The 13567-nt window shown below is 40.9% G+C and overlaps 1 protein-coding gene across 3 annotated transcripts in view; it reads left to right on the forward strand.

The window, feature by feature from the left end:
- The first annotated feature begins 1654 nt into the window (after positions 1 to 1654).
- Positions 1655 to 13567, forward strand: part of usp9 (ubiquitin specific peptidase 9) — a 259627-nt gene continuing 247714 nt past the window's right edge. The window contains exons 1-2 of one of the 3 annotated variants that reach the window (XM_072585147.1): positions 1655 to 2407; positions 10336 to 10374. The gene's annotated coding sequence lies outside the window, so the exon portion shown is untranslated. Of the gene's footprint in view, positions 2408 to 10335; positions 10375 to 10623; positions 10752 to 13567 lie in introns of all 3 variants that reach the window. The other 2 variants (XM_072585145.1, XM_072585144.1) reach the window with 2 other exon arrangements.

Raw genomic sequence — 13567 nt, forward strand, 5'->3', positions numbered from 1 at the left:
GAACCATGAATTATTTGTCTGCCATTATTTCTCAAGCGTCTTTGCTGTTAAATTCCTTCCCTCATGCATTCTGCCCTCATTCCTTTGTAAGTGCCTTTATTTAAACTGAGCACAGTAGTTTCATGTTCTTTCCTCTCAAGCCAAATGTTAACTTCTACCATGTTATGGCTACTATTTCAGAGGCAATCTCAATCTCTGACATTTATTAAACTGGCCTCAATACGCATCACCAAATCCAAAATATTCTGATCCCTGACTGCATCCACCATATAATTTTCCAGGAGACTGTCCCAAATACACATTATGAATTTTTCCTCATGGCTTTCTCTGCCAATCTGACTATTCCAGTTTACATAAAGAATGAAGTTACCCATTATTAATGTACTGCCTTTGTTATATGCCCTCATTGTCTCCTTTTTTTTTGTGTCCCACTGTACAGCTACTGTTAGGGAGCTGATAAAATATTCCCATCAGTGTCTTTCATTTTATATCTTGCCTCTGCCCATTAGGATTCTACATTTTCTAATTCAAAATAATTTCTTGCTATTGTACCTATTCCATCACATAACAACAATCTTACTCTACCGCCCTTTCATTCCTGTCTGTCCTTTTGAAAAATCATACTCCGAGATACTTAGTTCCCAGCTTTGATCTCATTATAATCATGTGTCTGTAATGACTATAAGATCATATGTGTTAATCTGTATTCATGCGGTCATCCACTTTATTTCAAATACTTTGTGCGTTCAAGCAAGATGCCATTAATTTTGCATTTTTGCATTTTTTTAACCTTTTGACCGTATTCGCTATTGTTTTTCAATGTTTCTATTGCTTCCTATTCCATTCTGGATATTGTTATCCAAATTGTTGTGATGCAGTTCTTCCGTATCCAATTTATACTCCAAAATTTCTGCCTTTAATTAATTTAAAGCCTTTTCTACAGTCCTAGTTATTCTGTTTGCTAGGAGGTCAAACTGTACTTAACAACAAGAAGTGTGTTTTCAATGCATCAAACTAGTTTTTAAAAAATTATTCATGGGGATGTGGCATTTCTGGCTCAGCCAACATTTATTGCCCAATTGCTGGCAGGGCAGGTACCATATTGTGCGCGTCTGAAGTGACATGTAGGCCCAACTAGGTAAAGATTTTCTTTTTGAGGAAGCAGATGGGTTTATATTGCTAATTGTCAGTGGTTGTCTGGTCCCCGTTTGGCTAGTTTTCAATTCCAGACTTTCATTGAATTAAAATATCACCAGTGTCTGCAGAATATTAGTTGAGTTGTGGCACTGCTGATCCAGTGGCATTACCAATATATGACAATCTCCCATTGAGTTTGTGAGGCCTTCAGGTTTCCCTGAAGTGTGATGGCATTGTGGACTCTTGATTATTGGGAATGTCACATGAAGACAGATACTGATTTTACACAACCAAATACGTTTGCCTCAACAATGTTCCCAAAACAAGTCCAACTGATATATTTCCTTACTTCTTCCCAATGTAAGAGAAGTGCACTTAAACTTTATTTACCCTTTGAAAGGTGATTATGTGGGGGGAGGTGCAGGAGTCATGATTCTGTTCAGTCGATAGATGGCGTTTGTCGGGCCTACCTTACCACGGTGACGTCATCATCCGGGGTTACGGGTGATGTCCGGCTAGTCGCCTGGGACTGGGGGTGGCTTCAGGCGGAGGCGACAGTGGCTCGAGTGTAGGAGGAAGGGGGCAGAAATAGAAATAGAAACAGAAACAGAGACAGGGACAGGGACAGGCGGGCGGGTGGGAAAACAAACAATAATGGAATAAGAGAGAAAATGGCAGCAATAGTCCCCTTTCTTATAAAAATATCAAAAGACTCGTAATTGGGAGGTTGCGTAGAATCCGGGTTCTTATTATTTTATTAACAATAACAAGAGTAACTTTGTTTTTCGGGCTGGGGTTTAAAATGTATTATTTTTGCGGGGTGAAAGATCTAGAGACAAACTGGACAAAATCCCCGAATAACTGACCGTCTCCTCCAGACCTTTCACTTATTTCCTCCCTTTTTTTTTAACCCGCTCTTTACTATTTTCTTCCTCTTGTGCGTCTCGGTGTCGTCGCAGGCCATTGCGTCTGCTCTGTTTGTGCAGTTTTTTTTAACTAACGCGCACCGCCGCCATATTGTTGTGTGGCTCGGTCCTGGTGAGAACGGGGTTGATGTTTGGGGTGGATTCTCTTCAAGGTTGACAGGAACGAATAAAAAGAGAGGGGTGGGGGGAAGAGGGGTGAAGAAAAGAAGAAGAGACAGCGGGAGAGGGGAAAAAAAACCTGAAGTCGTTTCCCTTCCCCTTTTCCCCCCCTTACCCCCTGTTTCACACTCGCCCTCCCTACGCAACCCAGGCTCACAGTCCTGGAAAAGGAGACCTAATTCCTGGTAAGGCATGGGGCTCTCGGAGTTATTATAAAATTGTTTTATTGGATTCAGGTCGGGTGGTGGGGTGGGGTGAGAGTTCAGTTGCTCAGCAGATACAATTATTTCTGACCGTTAAGCTAGACATCTCTGAGCAAGAGGATTGAAAAGTCTGGAAAGCGCCGTGAAAAAACCAAAGAAGCTGTTTACATGTCTGAGGGCTTTTGACGGCGGCAAGTAAAGCCGGCTGCTGCCTGCGTGAGGAGGAAAATGGCTGACAGGCTCCCCATATCTGCCTGTATGTAAGGGGAAAGCGCCCGTTTGTGTGCAGAAGACCTGCATTGCTTTGAGTCATTGGGCTCAAATGAAGGTGGCGAATGTTTTCTTTCCGCACCCTTAAAATTTAATGTTCGCTTTTTCGAACGCACTGGAAATTAAACACTTCCCCTTGCATCTTGTACTGTTAAACGCCATTTCTGAGGTGGTTTTTTTTCTTTGGAAATGGTAGGCCTCGAATGCTTCAGGCCTAGGTTACAGTTAACGTTTTGAAACATTAATTTTATAACGGAAGATCATACTGGTCAGAATGTATACACTTTCAAGAAATGGCAAATTGAGTATGTAATTGAACTGTAATTACAGTTATAGGTTATCGTGAGACTTAAAGTTCACTGGCGTAATACGTTCACGTGAGGTTGAAATTTCAATATCCTGATGCAGTACTAAGTTGCATCTTATAGTCAATACGTCCCGATTTTAAGAATTAATTATTACAAACTCACGTTAGTAACCAATTTTTTTTTGTTCTGGTATTCGATCGATAATTTGTATATTTACTTCATTGCATGTTAATCGTCTGATTTTTTTTGAAGCCATTTGACCTATAATTTTTTTCTTGCATAAATGCAGCAGTTAGGTACTTGGAATAGCAAGGAATTTTGCCTTTCTGCCATAACCTTAGATACAACTTTGAAAATTAATCGCTATTTATGAAAGTGTTGCAGTTGAGTTCCATTATGGCAGCTGCATGATTATACTTGTGGTGTTATTATAGACCAAACTGAAATTGCCAGTAATGGTAAGTTCAACTTTGAAAGGAGATGGCCACCAGCACGTATAGAAATTGAACTGCAGATGTACTCTTTATGCCCGCATGAGCAAAGTTGATAATGCAAAATTTAATTTCTATGAAAAATGGCTAGCAGCCTATACTGCATTTGGTTGGTCCCAGGCCTCAGCAGATTTGTTAGGCTGAATGTCTTATTTCTACTCCTGAGCCATATGGTCTCTGAAATGAAAACATCAAATGAGACATTTCTGTACTATGTTTTTAAAAAGAGAAGTATTGTCACTTTTGTCACCAGTCTTGAATTATCAGTGTCCTATTTGGAATATGTATGAATCTTGTCTGTGTACACTGTATTGTTGTAACTTAGATTCCCAAAAATGTAGGTGCCTTTTGACATATCATGAAGACTGGAATGACAGTTGTACAGTATTGAAACAGACCCTTTGGTCCAACTTGTCCATGCTAAACAGGTATCCTAAATTAATCTAGTGCCACTTGCCAGCATTTGGCCCATTCTGTAAATCATTCCTATTCATATTCATCCAGATGCCTTTTAAATGTTGTAATGATACCAGTCTCCACTACTTCCTCTGGCAGCTCATTCCATCCAGACGGCACCCTCTCTGTGGAAAAAGTTGCCTGTTAGGTCCCTTTTGTATCTTGCCCTCTGACTGTACACCTCTGCCCTCTAGTTTTGAATTCTGCCACCCCAGGAAAAAGACCTTGTCTATTTACCCTATCCGTGCCCCTAATGATTTTATAAACCTGTATAAGGTTACCCATCAGTCTCCCACACTCCAGGGAAAGCAGCCTATTCAGCCTCTTTCTATTGCTCACACCCTCCAACCCTGGTAATATTTTTGTAATTTTTTTTTCTGAGCCCTTTCAAGTTTCATAATGTCCTTCCCTTGGGGAGACTAGGATTGAACGTGATATTCCAATAGTGGCCTGATCAATGTTTAGTACAGTTGCAACCTGACTTCCCCACTTCCTACTTGATGCACTGACCAATGAAGGCAAGAATATCAAATGCTGCCTTCACTATCCTGTCTACCTGCGACTCCACTTTCAAGGAACTATGAACCCACACTCCAAGGTCTCCCCAGTTAAGTGTGTAACTCCTGCCCTGATTTGCTTTTCCCAAATGCAGCACCTCACACTTCCCTAAATTAAACTCCATCTGCCACTCCTCAGCCCATTGGCCTATCTGATCAAGATCCGGTTGTACTTTGAGGTAACCTTTGTCTCTTACACCTCCAATTTTATTATCATTTGCAAGCTTGCCAACCATACCTCCTATGTTTATCTCTAAATTCATTAACTAAATGAAACACAGCGGACCCAGCATTGATCCTTGTGACACATCCCTGTTTACAGGCCTCCAGTCTGAAAAACAACCCTCCACCACCACCTTCTGTCCTCTACGTTTGAGCCAGTTCTGTATCCTAATAGCTAGTTTTCCCTGCATTCCATGTGATCTAACCTTGCTAATCCACGAGGAACCTTGTTGAACACCTTACTGATGTCCATATAGATCACGTCCACAGCTCTGTCCTTATCAATACTTGTTATTTCTTTAAAAAACTCAATCAAGTTCATGAGACAGTTTTCTCTGCACAAGGCCATTTTGATTATCCCTAATCAGGCGTTGCCTTTCCAAATACATGTAAATCTCATCTCAGGACCCCCTCCAACGACCTGCCCATCACTGATGTTAAGCTCACCTGTCTGTAGTTCCCTGGCTTTTCCTTACCACCTTTCTTCTGTAATGGCATAATGTTAGCCAACCTCCAGTCGTCCAGCACTCTCTGGTGGCTATCAATGATATAAATACCTCAGCCAGGGGCCCAGCAATCACTTATCTAGCTTCCCATAGGACTCTAGAGTACACCTGATCAAACCTGGGGATTGATCCCCCTCTATGCGTTTTAAGACTTCCAGCACCACCACTTCTCTAATATGGCCTTTTTTCAAGATTTCGCTATCTATTACCCCGTCTTCTGTATCCTCCTTCACAGCAAACACATGCAAAATACCTGTTTAGTACCTTGCCCCATCTCCTGTAGGTCCACACGTAGGCAGCCTTCCTGATCTTTAAGAGGGCCTATTCTCTCCCTAGTTACTCTTTTGTCCTTCATATCATAGTGATCTACAGCATCTATTTGTAGAATCCCTTTGGCCTATTTAACTGTTTGCCAAAGCTATCTCAAGTCCCCTTTTTGCCTTGCTTATTTTCCTCTTAAGTTCTTGCATCAGTAGTTGCTTTGGAATGTGTACACCTTTTTACCATCAAAGTAGAATGCTGTTATTTCCATGGGATGCTCAGTTTGGCAGTCTGGAGGAAAAAATGTGCTCATCATATTGAAGAGTGCCTTTGAGTGACAGCTTTGTGATTTAAATCTACAAATGAGCAAGAGTAGCTGAAAACAAAAAGTGCTGGGGATATTAGCGGTTCAGGCAACATCTATGGAGAGAAAGCAAGCCAATGTTGAGTTGAGCAAGGGTAGTCTATTCATCCCTTCAAGTCTGCTTGGCCATTCAATAAAGTTTTATTGCTGATCCGATTGGAACCTCAAAGTTACATTCCCCAGTATCCCTGATAGCCTTTCAGCAATTTGCTTTAAAATTTCAGTTTCTTTTCCTTAAAAATATTACATGACTGCCTCCACCATCTTTCTATGAACAGACTTGATTGGATGAGAGTGTGGGGGAATTGGTTAGTAACTTTGTAGACGATGTCAAGCTTGGTGGTGTAGTGGACAGTGAAGAAGGTTATTTCAGAGTACGATGGACCGTGGAGTGGCAGATGGAGTTTAATTCAGATAAATGTGAGATGTTGCATTTTGGTAAGGCAAATCTGGGCAGGATTTATACAGGTCCTGGGCAATGTTGCTGAACAAAGAGATCTTGGAGTGCAGGTTCATAATTCCTTTAAGGCAGAGTTGTAAATAGACAGGCTAGTGAAGATGGCATTTGGTATTCTTGCCTTTATTGATCAGTGTATTCAGTATAGGAGTTGGGAGGTCATACTGTGAATGTGCAGGACACGGGTAAGGCCACTTTTGGAATATTATGTTCAATTTTGGTCTTGCTACTAGAGGAAGGATCTTGTGAAACTTGAAAGGATTCAGAAAAAGATTTATGAAGCTATTGCTGGTGTTGGAGGGTTTGAGTTAAAAGAGAAGCTGAATAGGTTGGGACTATTTTCCCTGGAGCATTGGAGGCTGAGGTGTGACCTTAGAAAGGCTGATACAGTCATGAGAAGCACGGAAAAGGTAAATAGACAAGGTCTTTGCCCCGAATGGGAAGTCCAAAACTAGGGGGCATAGGTTTAAGGTGAGAAGGGAAAAATTTAAAAGGGACCTAAGGGGCAACCTTTTCATGCAGAAGGTGGTGTGTATGGAATGAGCTGCCGGAAGAAATGGTGGAGGCTGGTACAGTTGCAGCATCTAAAAGGCATGTGGATGGGTTCATGAATGGGGGAAGGGTTTAGAGAGATATCGGTCAAATGCTGGCAAATAAGACTAGATTAATTTAGGATATTTGGTTGGCACAGATGAGTTGGATTGAAGGGTCTGTTTGCATGCTGTACAACTCTGACTCTAACTGACAAATATGTTCACCTGATCTGTTTTAAATGTCCAAACCCTGAATTTTAAATAGTGATCCCAGTTCTTTATTCTCCCGTTTTAAGAAACATACTTTCCACATCTACCCTGTCAAGACCGCCTTAGGTTTTTGTATTTCAATGAAGTCACCTCTAAGACTTCGAAACTCCATCAGGTTCGACTGTCAACCTTTACTCTCAAAACAGCTCATCTCCAGTTATTAGTGTTGCAAAGATTTTCTAAATTGTGTTTCCAATGGATTCACATCCTTCCTTAAATAAAGAGACCAATAGTATGCGCAGCACTTCAGAAGCTGGCTCATCAAGCCTTGTATAACTGAAGCATAACCTTCCTTTGTGTTCGCTTCCCCTCCATGAATGATACTTAGTGTTCTGAATTACTTGCTCTACCAGCATACTAACCTTTTGCAACTCATGCACGAGAACACTCACGTTCATTTGCGATTCAGAGCTCTACAATCTCTCGCCTTTTAGAAATCTTGTCTCTTTATTCTGCCAAAGTGGTCAATTTCATATTGTCCCACTTTGTACTCAGTTTGTCACATCTTTGTCCACTGACTTAAACAGCAGTATCTTTTTGTAATATCCTGTCCACTTCACAATGCACTTAAGTAGATGCAGGCAGTGTGTTTTTTTCTGATTTTGGAAGACCAGGAACAGCAGAACCAATCACAGAATAAGGGTGAGATTATTTTGGGTGAAATGAGGAAAGGGTTGTGAACTTGTGGAATTCTTTACCCCAGAAGTCTGTGGAGACTGAATATTTTCAAGAAAGATTAAGATTTTGAACAGATCAAGGGGTATGAGGAGAAAGTGGGAATATAGCATTGAGATAGAGGATATAGAGTGGTGGGGCAGCTTGAAGGGCCAAATAGTCTACTCCTAGTTTCTGTGTCATTAATGCATTTGGCAACCATAACCTTCTGTCTCTTCAAAATTATTTATAAAAATTATCTAAAGTTGAGATCCCAGCATTGATCCCTGTTGCATGTCACTTGTTACAACTTGTGAACCGGAAACTTAGATCTACCATTTGCTTTCTTTTTGCCAGCCAATCATCTTTAATAGTTTGTTAACCCCTACGTTGAGCTTTTTAATTTTCCATTGTAAAGTTTGGTGGAGTACTTCAGCAAATGCCTTACAGAAATGTCAGTGCAATGCATCCACCTTTTATGCACTTTATCCACATGTTGCCACCTCAAAACACCCTTGGATTGGCCAAAAGTGATTGTTTTATGAAAATTAGAGAATAATTTTATCTGTATGGGTCAAATGAAGTCTATTTTCTGCATGTTATTGGTTGACCAGGTTAACAGTTCAAACTGTTGGAGTGATGACTGGAAGTTGAGGGTTCTTGAGGATCATTAAAAATCTGGGCAAGTGATGAAATTTGTAAATGTAGTTTCCAGGCTTTAAAAAGTTGGAGAAATTTTGAACAGACTTGAAATAATTGACGATTCATATTATAAAGGCAAGAATGAGATTTTTGACTTCCAGCATTATTCCCAACTTTTGATTATTTTTAGACATGTGCCTCCGTCTTTCTATAATTTTGTTTCCCATGTGTGGAGTTCAGTGCATATTCATCCTTCCCCCTGCAAAAGCCTGCCTCATTGCTACTGCCAGAACAGCATTTATTTTGTAAATTGCTGATCAGCTGGAGAAAGTCTGTATGCTAGGTTATCAGCTATGGATGCTTTCAGAGCATCAACATTAACTGGCTGATTAGTTCATTAGATTCCCTAGCTCTTCCTTTTTGTTGAGGAGAGGTGAGTTTGTTAGTGTCGGTTGCAGAGTTTTGTGCAGATGTAAGACTCAATGAGTAATGTATTCAGAACCAATCAGAGCACTGTAAATGGGTAAGGCAGAACAGGACAAGCACCTGATTTTTAAGAGGGCATGTCCAAATTGATGTTGCAAGTCTTTAGTTGAGACCTACTTAGTTCAAACTTTTAAGTTGCACTTGTTGAAAATGTCGTCTTTAACATAGCAATAAATTTACCTGATTTTACTGTGAACGTACAGAAACCTTGATATTATTTCATGCCATCCCCATCCTCTTGGGAAGATGGTAATTTACGTCATTGTTATCAAGAGCCTTCTGATATTCTGTTACACTAATTATTCATGATGTAAGGACTTTGGCAGTGAATCCTAACAACTACTTAACTGTTAGTGGCATTGCAACTATGAAATGATATACCTTTAGCCAGTATCTACACATGATACTTTCAGCATGAGTCACAAGATAACATTAGGAGCAAAAATCCTGCTTTGCTAATTTTCACCATCAGACTAATCTCTGCTCCAGAATTTCTGAAGTTAGGTGCGGTTGTGATTGATAATAGCTGCCCTGGCACAATAACGGTCACCTTACTGTAAGATGTCTTTAACATTGTTGCACCAGGTTGTGTTGTTACCTATTAAGCCATGACTGCTACCTTTATCTGATTTTTAATGGTGTCAGTTTATTTTCAGATCTTAATTTGACTTGTTATAAAGTCATAGAGCATGGAAACAGACCCTTTAGTTTGTTCAGCAGTCCATGCTGACCATAATCCCAAACTAAACTCATCCCATCTGTCTGCACTTGACCCATATCACAACTCATTAAAAAATAATGAAAACATTGTCTTGAAGTTATCTTGAACTAAGGGCAGATAATTGGATATGTCCACATTGTTAGGGAGCTTTTAGATTTGGATCAGGGTTATAGATTTATCCCTGATTTAGAATGTTATGCAGTGGTGTACTGGAATTCTGTTGTAGTAACAGTATTATATTTATTTGACATCATATAACATTTAAATTTAGAAACTAACCATGCAGTAGTCAGAAGTAGGCCAAGATGAATTTAAGTGGGTCACAACCAAGAGAATTGTTTATTGAATTTGTGAACGTTGTAAACTTATTGGGTGACTTAATGCAATAATTTGAACATGTCTAACTTCTGAGCTGAGATCTGTCTGTTCATAAATTTTCCTTGTGTTGGACTTTTGCCTTTTGTGAAGTGAAGTTAAATTCCTTTTTCTGTGGGACAGTCATCAGTATATAGAATGCCTTAAAGCAGAGTTGCTTAGAAGTTGTATCTAGGGAGTGGAACAGAAACATACTCTTGAGACTATGGTACTGTTTATTTAATGAGGCTAAAACTTTAGAGCAGGGACATGCTGAGGTCTGGAATGTAAAAAATCTGATCCAGCCTCCAATCTTCAGCAATGTTTGTGCTCATCTAATTCTAGCCTCTCTCTACAGCTTTGGTTGAAACATGGACAAAAATGCTGAATTCCAGAGGTGAGGTCAGAGTGGTGGCTCTTGACATATTACCAAGTGACAGCAAGGAGCCCAAACAAAACTGGAGTCATTGGGAATCTGACAAAATTCTCCGCTGGTTGCAGTTATACCTGGCGAATGGGAAGATGGCTGTAGTTGTTAGAGCCTGGTCATTTCAGCTCCAGGAAATCTCTGCAGGACTTCCTCAAGATAGTATCCTAGGTCTAATGATCTTCAGCTGCTTCATCAACGACTTTCCCTTCATTATAGGGTCAGAAGTGGGAATGTGCAGTCATCGATGAATCGTGTTCAGCACCATTTGCAGCTCCTCAGACTGAAGCAGTCCATATCCAAATGTAGCATGACCTGGACAGTTTGCAGGCTTGGACTGAAAAATGGCAAGTAACATACATGCCCCACACATGCCAGGCAATGGCTATCTTCAGCAAGAGAATCTAACCACCTTTCTTGATATTATGGTGTTACTATTATTGAATAATCCACTATCAACAGCACTGTTCCTTCACTGGCATAAATCCTGGAACTTCCTCCTTAACAGTACTGTGGGTTGACTGAAACCGTTCAAGAAGGCAGCTTGCTGCAACCACCCAAGATTAGGGATGGCAAGATATGCTGGTACAGCCAGCAATGCCCACTCCCCCGAGTGAATTTTTAAAAGTATTGCTGGTTTTTAATCGCTCCATCGTTACTGTCCATATCTTGAGTTATCTATGCCCAAGCTCTGGAATACCTGCCCTCTCCTCCCTTTCTACCTTACCGCTGCTGGTTTCTTTCTTCCTTTCTTTCTTCCTTTCCTTCCTTCCTTCCTTCCTTCCTTCCTTCCCTCCCTCCCTCCCTCCCTCCCAGAACCTGCTTTACAGACAAAGCTCTATTGTTTGGCTCAATATCTCCTTGTTTGGATCAAGTGTCATACTTAGGTGTATAATGATTCCATGACACCGGGATGATTTTATTTAATCGAATTGAAGGAAGGGACAAGGTATGGACAGCAGATAAGATCCCCTGAGTCTCTGGCACTTGTAGATGAGGATGAAGGGCTCTAGAAAAAGTTAACCACAAAGAAAAAGTCTGTGGTTATCATTGGATATAGGCTGACAAATTCAATTCAGCTGGACCTGGTAGTGGAAAGCAAAACTAATTGCAGTCCTATTCCTTCAAATCTATGTTCCTTGAAATTGAGGGAACAGAGATGAAGGCTGTGTCAGATGCATTGGTCAGGGTGGGTGAGAGTCATTGTTTTTTTTTGGCAAGCTGCCTCTTGAAACTGCAGTCCTTTTGGTGTATGTTCAGCCACAGTCCAGTGAGAAAGGAGTTCAATGATTTTTGACCCAGCGACACCCAAGAGCAGCTGTATAGTTCAAAGTCATAATGGTGTGTAGTTTGGAGGGGAGTTTGTAGGTGCTGGTATTCTCATGTCTGTTCTCCTTCCAATTGGTAGATGGTACAGATTTGTCAAGCGAATTAGTGATGGAGTTGTACGGAATGGAAACAGACCCTTTGATCCAACACATCCATGCTAAGCAGATATCCTAATCTAGTTTAGGGCATCTTATAGGTGGTACACGCTATGCCCACCATGTGTTAGTGATGAACAAGGCACTGATCGAGGGCTTGCTTTGTCTTTAATGGTATTGACACTGCTGAAGAAACTCAGCAAGTCTGGCAGGATCTGTGGAGAGAGAAACTGAGTTAACATTAAGGGGACACAGAGGTAAGAAAGTAAGCAGTGAGAATGGCAAAGAGACAACAGAAAGATTTGAGTGTACGATGTTGTGGCAATTGAAGTATAATGTGGGAAAATGTGAAATTATCTATTTTGGGGAGGCAAATTGTGAGAGGTGCCCAAGTATCTCTGATTCCTCGTACATGAATTGCAAAAGATTAGGGTACAGTAATGCAAGTATATAAAGCTGGGTAAATATTATCATTTATCACTAGTGGAATTGAGTACAAAAGTAAGGAGGCTATGCTTGGATTATCCAGGCCACTGGTGAGGCTATATCTAGAATACTGTGCACAGTATTGGTCACCTTAGTTGAGGAACAATGTGAATGTGTTGGTGGTGTACAAAGGAGGTTTACCAGACTTTTGCACTTGGTCGTGTTATGACAAAAGTTGGCCTGGCTCACCTTGTATCTGTAAGAATTTAGAGGAGGAAGTGGTGACTTGATTTGAAAGATAAGATCTTGGAGTCTTGACTGGTTAAATATAGAGACGATGTTTGCTGTCATGGGAGAATTTTGAACAAGTCTCTATTCAGGGCTGCCCATTTAATACAGATCAGGCAAAAAATTTCATGAAGATCAAAAGCCTTTATTCCTCAGTGGTGGAAGTAGAGTACTTAAATAATTTTAGGCAGAGATGGACAGATGCTTGTTCAGTAAGGGGGTGAAAGGGTTGGTCTGAGTGCTGTATGCAGTTTTCATTGCCTGGTACTTGATCTGCAAATTCAAGATTAGAGTGGTGCTGGAAAAGCACAGGTCAGGCAGCATCTGAGGAGTAGGAAAATCGACGTTTCAGGCAAAAGCCCTTCAAAGCTTACTGACAGTTAGCACAGCCTGACTGCTGTCTGTGTTTTTGCTGTCGGTAAGAATGTGGATTGTTTTAACATCTGAGGTCCTGTGGCTGGTTCTGGACACAGCACTTAGTAATGAACATCCACTTTTGTGACCTGCTTTAGGAAAGATTACTGAAGCAACTGCAAGTGATTGGTCCGAGAAGGCAACTCTGGGGTACTCTTACAGCAGGGTGTTCTGGGGACTTAGTTAAATAACAATCACCACCATGTTCTTTTTGAGGTATGAAGTCTGAAACCAACCTGTGGAGAGTTTTCTCCCTGATTCCCGTGGTCTTCAATTTTGCTAGGGCTGCCTGATGTGCCTCAGTTCCGTGCTACCGTTATGTGAAGGGCATTCCTGTTGACTCACCTTGAGAATTTAGTTCTGTTATGTTTGGACAAAGACTGTAATTGGTTCTAGAGCTAACATCTGGCAGAACCCAACTGAATGTTGGTTGTTGCTGAATCGTGCTGCTTGTGAGTTGAAGAATTCCAACAGAACATTATTTACCTGAAGTGAAACAGAAAGCTGCATCACAAAGGGACTTGGGGTGCTTGTGTACAGAAAATTGACACTCGGAGGCAGCAGGTAATCAGGAAGGTTAATAGAAGGTTAGCCCTTCTTTCAAGGTGGTT

The sequence above is a fragment of the Chiloscyllium punctatum genome, chromosome 15 (genome assembly GCF_047496795.1).
Source record: "Chiloscyllium punctatum isolate Juve2018m chromosome 15, sChiPun1.3, whole genome shotgun sequence".
Lineage (NCBI taxonomy): Eukaryota > Metazoa > Chordata > Chondrichthyes > Orectolobiformes > Hemiscylliidae > Chiloscyllium > Chiloscyllium punctatum.